Source organism: Engraulis encrasicolus, unplaced genomic scaffold (genome assembly GCF_034702125.1).
Source record: "Engraulis encrasicolus isolate BLACKSEA-1 unplaced genomic scaffold, IST_EnEncr_1.0 scaffold_60_np1212, whole genome shotgun sequence".
NCBI classification, from domain to species: domain Eukaryota; kingdom Metazoa; phylum Chordata; class Actinopteri; order Clupeiformes; family Engraulidae; genus Engraulis; species Engraulis encrasicolus.
In genome coordinates this window covers 335,973-346,740 of record NW_026945928.1, presented here as the reverse complement: position 1 = coordinate 346,740, position 10,768 = coordinate 335,973, and positions in this window count along the sequence as shown.

Below are 10,768 nucleotides of genomic sequence, written 5' to 3'. Positions count from 1 at the left end.
TAACTAGGAAATTAGGTCAAAAATCCCAGAGTCACTTTAACAGCAGATGTTCAGACATGATATTATGACTGAAGATGAAGTTTAATTGTCTGATCTCTGGACCTGAATCTCTATAATAAATAGTTATTGTGTGAAGAGAGCTATAACTAATGTGATAAACTGTTCATATTTATTGCTGAGTAGGTTTACCTTGTTTGTCCTGTTGTAGTGTTTGTATCACACCGTCCTTACTCCTCACATCCTCATGCAGTGCTGGAAAATACAATACACATTATGATAATGACACATTACATGATACACATAAGATTCCCATATGACAAGGACTTTTTGTCACATACAGGGAGGAATTGTTTAAACTTCCAACCATTTGTTCATAAGTATTTACAATGTGTTTGACGCACTGTTTGTGAGTGTTAAGAGGGTTGTGATGTCTACTGTACAATGGCACTGTGCAGTTTCAGGAATCAGGGTGCAGGGAGATCAACAACTACATAGTGTGTCTGCTTTATCACTTAGGTGCTGTTTCCATGTAGCAGGATATTTTTTTAGCAGGGTATTTTTTTCTCCTGTTGAGGTGTAACGCAACATGTGGATAAAAATAAATCCTCCACTGTAACAAATGCGTTTCAGCTCCCAAAACAGGATATTTTTTTCTCCTGCTTTTTATACCTGGATTTTAAATGTCTGCTACGTGGAAACGGAAGGCCAAAACCAATGCAAAACCAATGCAACTAGGAGGAAAAAATATCCACATATAAAAATATCCAGCTACGTGGAAACAGCACCCCAGTGAGCAGACGGAACGTCTTCTGATTGGCTGAACAGGTGTCCTTTATTCCCCGGTAGCAGGACACCTATGATGTCATGCGGGCGTGCGGGCGTCCAAGTTGCTTCTTTTCTAACTTTCTGGCGAAGTGCCGTTACTAGTTCTATCGCATCTGGTTGTCTAGTCAAGACCGCGTCGTTAGTTCTATCGCATCTGGTTGTCTAGTCAAGACCCCGTTACTAATTCTATCACATCTGGTTGTCAAGTCAAAAACCCAGTCGTCAATTCTATCGCATTTGGTTGTCAAGTCACCCCAACATTCTGTGCGCGTCCTTACATGCCTCCGATAGAGGCGCGTCTCACTAGATTAGGAAGTGGTGCCCATAGCAACGTACCAAGCGCAGTGGTGAATCTACTTTCTCAGGAAGCCTTAGTTCAACATATTAAAGGGACACTGTGCAGGAAATGGTCAAAAAAGGTACTGCAACTATGCTGCTCATTGAAACTGGGCTGCCTATTGCCAAATTTGATCTTTACATGCAAGTTTACTAAGTAATAAACAAATATTTTCTAGTATGGTCCAAGTACAGTCATTTTTGCAGCTAAAAATGGCTATTTTTGGAAATTCAAAATGGCGGACCATGGAGAAGATCCACCTTTTCATGTATGAAAAGTGCAATTTTTCCAGTCATAATGAATACTTAGAATTTCATGCTGGTGGTAAATATTGAAAAAGGTAACACTAGTGAATGGGCAGCATGAATTCTGGAAGTAAACAACTAAAAATCTCACACAGTGTCCCTTTAAAGGTAGGGTTGGACATCTTTGAAAAACGGTTCCTGTGAGCTATATTTTTGAAAATACACAGCCCGCCTCTCCCTTCAGCCCTCCCCTCAAAGCCACGCCTTCAAAACACATGAACGCGCATGCAGTCTGTCAAGTGTTCGGATTATCCCGGGAACCCACGAGAGCTCACGAGGCGGGGGGGGGCGGGCTAGAAGCCACGACAAAGCGACTAGCCAAGCTAACTTCCAGCCATGGCACCAGAGAACGTTTTCTTATATTACCGGAAAAGAACTTTGATGGCACTGTCTCCGGCTACGGTAAGAATGTTCAACATCACAATAAACGCACAGGCCGTCATGGTTGCCATTTCAAGAAATATTGATGACAGTAGATGTATACTAGATTAGTTATTGAACTTGACTTGATACGTGTTACTTAGATATCTCATTCTAACTTCCTAACACTGATGACAGATGCTATACTGTCATCCCTAGACAGTAGTTCTAGCCAGTAGCTACAGTACTGACACATGGATTTATTTTGACAGATGTGTACCGCAGTATACATTTTACTATTGTATTTATATATACCCGACACCACAATCCGTAGTGTTTTAGGCTATGACTTCAGATTTCACTTGGGTTGTCGCACGCGCAGACACAGGGACAGAGGGAGTAAAGAAAAACAACCGAACTGATCAACGCTAATGAAATTGTTTTGGCTGACAATATTTTCATATGCTTTAGACCTTCCACGACCACGAGAGCTCCAGCTCTGACTTTCCTGGCCCATCACAATCATAACGACCTAACAGCCCAGTAGGACCGATGGCCAGAGATGGAGGAGGAGGAAGATAGACGCAGCAGAGGTCGGGGGTATTGATTAGGGAGACTCCAACAGAATTGACGCCCTGCTAAAGGATGTACATTCATCCCTCAATAACATTGTCCTGCTGTATTCCTCCAGATGTGTAAGTATTGTAATGGATGTTATCACAACGGATGTACTCTATATCGCAACACGAGTAGGCTACACGAGTACACCTGTTGTGATGACCATTACAATATTTCTACTCCTATGAGTAGTAGTGTGATATTACATGGTTGTAGGTACACAACACCAGTGGTAGTTCAAGTACATCCATAAAAGCCCATCTACTTCATACATCTGTGTAACCCCTGGCACAACACCAGTTTGTAAGAAACTGACTGAAAACGTTGTATGCATACAATTGGCACATCTTTATTTATATAGGCTACACAATAATGATTGCTTATGTCCATATTGGTCTTATTGTCAATAGAGTTATTTAGTCCCCATCATCAAATAGAAAATGCACTACATAAAATGTATTTATTGCTTTGCAGGCCTTGATTCAATCATTGAATTTGAAGCAATCCCATCGGTTACTGCAGCGTGCCCTGACCCGTGACCCCAGTTTGATGTTCGACCTGGCACATGACATCTGGTCCTCAGTCACAGCCCAGTAGCACAACCAACCTGGCGCCTCTGCGCAATCTGTAAGGAGATGCCCATGAACATTGAAAGGAAATGCTGTGGTGTTCTCAGTTTTGATAAGACTTTGGGCTGATGTAGGACCAGGTGAGAGAAACGGTCTCTTCAGGCATGCAGCCTACAGACAGTATGGGGCACTTGAACAGGGCTGACGTTGTAATACACAGTACAATACCCAGGATTAGCCAGGGTTACCCTGCTCCACTAGAGCAATATAAAAGGTTTATACAGAGTACGGTATAAAACACACAAACCGGCAGTGTGCAGACTTTTATTATTTTTCATTATCTGTAGGAGCATTCATCTGTACATCTCACCTTTTTGGTTTGGAACCACGTTTGTCTTTTTACCATTGTTTTTTTCATACATAGAAAATAAATGCAACCTGTCAAATGTTCTTCTGATTGTGGTCTTGTGGAATATATAAATTATGTAACCATGCATTTTCAGTCAGAGAATGAATTAAAAAAAGCCACACAGTCAAATTGTGTCCACCAATATTTACTGTCATTGAAATGTATGGACAATTTAAACAATGTATTACACATGACACTAGATACATTACTTTATACTATATTTACAGTTGTCATTACCACACAAAAACTCTGGGAAGGTGGGTAAGTGCAGCAACTGTGAAGGGCCTAGTTTGAGGTTGGAGGCGTCTGTGCTGTAAAAAGATAAACAGAATTAGAAATCACATATCTGACAGTAGCTCCAGTGACATTTTAAATGTAAGTAACCTGGGTTGTTGGGGCAGGGACACCAAAAATAACTCCTTTATCTGGGCTCACCTGGTTGTGAGTGTCTGCGGTCAGCCATCCCTCTTAGGGTAGAAAGTCTTCTGCGCAGGACGGTGCCCTGAAGGTTGACGTTCACAGTATGCAGCCTTCTTGTCCTGGAACTTTTATTGTGCAATTTTCCATATCTGTAACAAGCAATGTGTTAGACTATATTAGGGCTTCATTACATCAAATTACACAGCAGGGTTTTACAGGGTAAGAGAAGAGAATGGATGAGTGCATCTGTGGGGTAGTGTGAAAATATTCAGGTGCTCATCGGTTTCCAAAGTTGCAAACTTGTAGAGAGAGAGGGTCCGAGGCACTCTGAAGTCAATGTTAAAAGTCCTTTATTTAATACATGGACACCATAAAGCCAAAAGGTTTTACAGGGTGTTGGCTACAGTCCCAGGACCAAAGTGGACTTGTGTGCCTTGCTCAAGTGCACTTCAGCTGTGGATGGAGGTGTAGGTAGGGAGAGGTAAGGATGGGATTTCAACCTGCTTCTCTCTGATCTAAGGACCACCTCTCACCATCAGGTGATGGCTGACTGCTACCTCAAATTTCATTCATGGCCCTAGTTATGTTCTGTAATCAGCATTGTTTTTACCTTACACAAATAAATGTAAATGCATTCAGCACCATGGGGGGGCTGTGAAGACCTTTGAGAATATTTGCAGAACTACATACCTAATTGAGCCATCCGCCTTTCTCTTGGTTGGTGTGTTGAGATGGTGACTGCAGTCCAGGCTTCTTGGATCGGAGGAGAAAAGCTGTAGCTTTTACTGGCATAAGTATGTGGTTGTGGAAGGACCCTGTCGGCTGTTGACCTGAGGGAAAAAAGAGCACAAATTGCATATTAGCACAGAGCCCATGCTTAGACCATAGACAGATAAATCATCTGGCACAATCTGCATGCAACCAACAGAACCTAGAAAGAGAAAGATTAGCAGCAATACACAAAGGGGACAAGTATACAAAAACATGCAAAGTGTTCTGATAAGGTGCATGGAGGTAGTCTGTGTTGATTCCAGCAACCTCAAAGACTGAAAAGTGTCCCAGTGTGTTGAATTGAAAACTTGGCGCGTGCGCGCGCACACATAGGAATATCATAATTTAGTGCAGTGTTTCTCAACAGGGGTGCCGGGGCACCCTGGGGTGCCGTAGGGCCCCCTCAGGGGTGCCGCGGAAACGTGGCTGATAAATAAATTATATAACATAAAACATATTTGTCAAAATTGATAAGTTAATGTTAGTCAGTGGAATCTTTGATCTGCCATTTACGCACAATAAAGTAAATATTGGTCACCCCAGCTGCAACTTTGAACGTAGGTCGTGCTACTAGGTTGTGTGTATCCAAATGTGTTGCATTCTAAGCTTGTGGTATCGGATGTGATGCTATATGGCTACTTGGTTTGGGGTGCCTTGAAATTTTCCATGAATTGAAAGGGTGCCTCGCCTAAAAAAAGGTTGAGAAACACTGATTTAGTGTATCAATTACAACTACAACTACTTCGCTTTTGTCAGATAGAATCATTGTTTTTCAAAGGCAGATCATTCCAAAAAGGATAGTAGTATCTGCAACTGGACGAAATTACACCCACAAACATGAATAAAATAAACTACCAGTGTGCGGTGATTCATTCTTCATTTACTTGGCAGCCTTGATATGTTGTGAAACAGGAGCAAGGAACAGCTATGGAAAACACCACACCTTGGAATGGACAAAGCAGAACATTTCAATATAACCAGGGTAAAACAAATAATGTACCGGCATCTCCATGTGATCATTCAGTGTAGCCATCACAATAAAGATCTGCCGTGTAGCCGTCATGGTCATTAGGTGGTATTTATCAAATGCAAAACTACCGTCTTCTCAAAAACGACATCAGCGAGTTAACAACATTACACCCACAATCATGTAAACATTTGAAAACCCAAGGCAATCTATTTTGCAATGCTGGAGCGGCGAACAGGTTGTGCTTGTGCTTGCTACTATTACCAGAGTCATACAACAGAGACGTACCAAAGCAAAACATGCAAACGATATATTTTTGTAAACCACTAGAAAGACATGGGCTTTGCTGGTCAAAGTAATGTGTGCGTAAACATGGTAGGTTACTTACTACGGGGTGGATCCGTATTTAGCAACTGAACGCGGATGGAGAAGGGGTGCTTCCGTCCTCCTCCCAGCTGGTTTGTCTGGCTCGTTCGCACAACTAGCAGCAAAACACACAAGAGTAACCGTCTGAGTTACACATAGCAATTCTGAAAACGTGTTCATGTGCACAGAATAAATGCCACAGGGGGGAAAAACACAAAAAAATAAAGCGATTGAGGTAGCAGCTAGATATGTTGGAGCTTGAGCTAATCCTCTGACCCCTCTCAATGGATACTTGCTTAAAAAAAGACACCACTGTGTCCTAAACCAATTCACAAAATAGTATACAGACAAATATATTATCTCACCTCTCGATTAGAAATATGGTCACCAAAGCGTATTTGAAGCCGCTGCCGTAGCCGACATCTGTGTCCAATAGTGTCAGGTCCCATTTCAAATTTTCAGCCCGTGTTGGAGTCTGGTTTTGCGAGTCCGATGATAATCCAAGTATGTTATCCTGACATGGTTCTAGTGTTCCAAAAGCCAAAGTTCTTCCTGTAGCTCTGCAAAAGCCACCAAAGTTTCCAAGTAGCTCAGCCTGCTGCTAACTCTCGTTACCTTGCTACTAGCCGAGTGATGATGAGCCTTGTCGCGTGTGCATGAATGATGGGGGCGGGGTCGGTCAAGTTCACGAGTCGGTGAACGCGCAGGGAGGAGGGGTGAGTGCTGGTGGTTGATGGACGTGTCAGAAACCAATAGAAGTGATGATGAGTATTACTTCTATTGGTTGCCGTTTTCTTCTGACTACGCCCTCTACACTGGACCAAAAGATTTCGTTTTTTTTCCAAACACTCTATTTCAATGGGTGCTATGGCGTCATGAGGAGTTTTTCAGATGATATGGTAAAATATGTGCCAGAAAAACATCTCCTATCCCACCTTTAAATGCTGGCCACCGGGTGAAAAGTGGAATAGCGGCCTTCAAGGTGTCCAGATATCAAGGGAAAATGGACTTGGCGAAGCGAACAGCCTTTCGGCTGCGCCGTCGGGCTGTTTAGAACGCTCCGCCTCGTCCATTATTTCCCTTGATATCGGGACACCTCGTCGGCTGCTATTCCATACTTGGAGTATACATACACCACAGAGTACTGTCAGCAGGAAAATAATGAGAATTAGAATATCTCTAAGTTTGGCCATGTTATCTACATCCACCCCAGGTCATACAATGCAGATGACGGAGAGATGCTGAGCGCTCTTCTTTGTTGGAAAGTATAATACATTATACAATAGTTAGATCCGGTCAATTTATTTTGCGATGTCTGATTGGACGAGACGCGTTCTACTGGCATTCTACGCGTCGGTAAGGAGGATGATGTCTAGGTGGACATCATCACCGGAGACTCATCACACCTAATAATCACTCCGCCGTGGATAGAATGTAACCAGGGCCGCGCATTTTGAACTCGCCATCATTCTATCTCATAGTCTACTGCGGAGAAAGTGAATGTAACCAGGGCCGCGTATTTTGAACTCACCATCATTCTATTCCATTGTTCAATGCTGGACTAAGGTGCTGTTTATACATACCTGGGTATTTTAATAAACGAACATTTTGCTTAGCGAAATATTTTCGTTCACATCAAAGGCAAATACGCATACATGTGCTGTTGAGAGCTGTCATAAATACGTTAAGCCTGTGGGCCGTAGGCCTAAGTAGTGCCATTCAAGTCTCCGTTTATCTCTGTTTATATTCAAACGCTAACCGGAGATTTTTAAAAATCTCCACTTTTGCCGGAGTTTTTTTGGAGCTTCGTTTATAGAGGGAAAACCTTCGTTTGTTTGTGAACGAAAGGCACATCCGAAGGGGAAGGTCTGCGTATATCAAAATACCCGGGTATGTATAAACACCGCCTAAGTTGGGCGCACGCACGCCCGCATGACAGAGACGCGTAGCCTATCCCCGTTGGTATTTGGATTCTGGCAGAGAGGAAAGAAGTGATCTGATTCTAGTGCAGTTGTCTGGGAAGTTGGCACACCTCTGCGACCTCTATTTCGTAGTCTTTTGAAGGCAATCTAACACATGCAAATCAATTAATAGTAGCCTACAAAGTGGGCATCTGGAAGCAAGATACCGTGTGCCATGCAATTTAAAATGATGGCCGCTTGGAACTGGAATGAGTTGCCTTTTAGTTTATTGGGAGGGAAAACGCGAACCCATCTCGGGTTCGCACCCACATCAGACGTTTGCCTATGAAAGTGTTTCAGCAGCAAAGTTGTAGCCTGCAGTAGCCTAAAGCAGACATCGGGATATCATAGGCCTACAAGGGATTGATTTGTGTGGTTGTGCGTGTGAGAACAGCGCTCGGATCTCATGCGGCACTGGAGAGGGAAAGACGAGGTGTGTCTTTACGCAGCTATCAGCAAGTTTTGTGGTCCACAAAAACGTGAAAATCAATGTCGGCCAAAAGGCTTATAAAAGTAGGCATCTACTAAAATGTTGAAGTTGCACAGTGTTTTCATTTATCATGCATCATTTTAGTAGGCTAAGCGAAGCCCATTCGCAGTCCACACAGAAATGCACTTCACAGCGTTTCATGGAACTTTACGCGCTGGCGCTGTCAGCTCGTCATTGCATAGCAACCATAATCAATTCGGAACTACTTTGCTTAGCGGAGCAGGTAAACAAAGTATGATGAAGGTAACTAATAAACATGAATTCGAACATTTATTCTGGTATTTTGTTGGCAGTTGAACTATTGTATAAAAGCAATATGACCCTCGTGGTCGGGATGATGTTTAACGTATATCATCCCTGGTGTGATTGCCGACGGCACTCAGCCTTCGGCTTCGTGCCTATGGCCGAACCACACCAGGGATGATATCCGTCAACATCATCCCTCCCACTCGGGTCATATTGCTTAAATATATGCTGGTGCTCTTGAAGTTAAAAGACAAAATCCATTTTTCAAAACTTGGTGGCCATTAGGTCTACTTCAGATGACTCTTGCATAGAGTAGAGACAAGGAGCAGTATGTATTTTTACAATTTAAAAACCCTTTATTTTAAACTGGGGTACATATCTAAAAACGCCAACCGGTTTCAACCATACCGGGTCTTCTTCAGGGCGTGACAAGAAAGATTTTTTTTGCATGACCTATTCATCAGTTCACAGGGTCATATGATGGTTCACGTAGGGTGAACTTGTCAGGATCAACAGATACACATCATTATACATTCCAGTGTATACTGGATGTATGGGGTTACATTGACATAATCATAACATTAGAAAATAACAATAGAAAATAATAAAGTAATGGCATATCCAAAGTGTAAAGTGTACATATTCAGATATACTGTATCAGACATCCTTATATACAGTAAGTCATTTAAAAACGGGGGGCTGTGTGAGGTCACAGGTCAGAAAAATGTATTAAAAGTATGAGTATTTGAGTATTTAAATTACTCAAAAGCCTTATTAGCACAACAATTTTTTTACAGCACTATCCAGCACAAATAATCTGCAGTGTTATTTCAGAATTTTGGGTCTGAGGGGGGCCAGCTTCACACAGGTAGCTGGGGTCTTTGTTATGGGTGGTCTGGAAATGCTTTGCCATAGGGTAGTCCTCGTTGTTGGTGCATATCGCGTACTTGTGTTTGGCCACCCTTTACTTCAGGCGCCTTTTAGTACGGCCGACGACGTAAAAGCAATTGCAGGGGCAAGAAAAGTGATACACAACGTGTGTCGTGTTGCAGTTCACAAAATGTTGCTCTTGTATGCATGTTTAGTTTTAAAATCAATCCATTCTTTCTGTTGCATAATATTCGTGCAATGATTGCATAATGCTTGTAGGCACCTGAAAGTACCCAAAGGTTTCTTCAGCCAGGTTTTTTTGCATGCAGGAAGGTAGTTGCCTGTGAGTTTGTCCCGTAGGCTGGGGGCGTGCTTGTAACAAAAGGTACGCATACTTTTGAAGGTGTCAGTTAATGCAGGGTCACTTCTTAAAATGTCCCAGTTTGATTTAATGATCTGCCTAATTTGTTTAGCTTGGGAGCTGTATTTTGTAACAAAGCAAATGCTGGATTTCTTCTTCCTTGTGTTGGAGGGCTGAAGAAGACTCTGGCGGCTGGTGGAAGGTGCCTGGGCTGCACACACAACAGACTTTTTGCAGGATCTGTCTATCTATAAATCTGTTGTAGCCCTCCGTCTGCAGTGTGGTATCGGAAAATCTCCATTTGGAGGGGTGGAAAACCCCTCGCTGTACCCTTAGCCCTCTGTCTTAATGTAAATTGGGACGCTACTACCCCTACACATAGACGCGCAAAACGGATTGGAAGAGGAAAGGCGTTGGGCTAAGGGGTGAAATGGGATTCAGCATAAGTGATCTAAACGCCAGTCATGAATCGCTAGGCTGCCAGTCATGAACTAACTGCTGGGCTGCCAGTCATGAACTAAACTGATGGGCTGCCAGTCAATAGCTCATATGAGGTATGAAGAGGGAGGTTTACTCTCCATGTCCAGCTGTGTTATCTGAGTTCTGTTACATACATACATACATCTATACACACAGTACATACATCTGTTACATTTCATCTTTAATTTGCTGTTGTACAGTGCTGCTCATATGATTACATACTGGAGTGGTCATCTCAAGCCGGGGTCAAACTACAGGAGTATCGGCCCGATTCTCGGCTGAAAATCCCCCTGACAATAGTCGGTGCAACGTTACCCTCCAGGATTCTAACATTCTGGAGTGGTCAACTCACAACTCAGGATCAGTGAGCCCCCCTGGGATACCTCAATGAGCAATGCAGCTGAGACAACTAA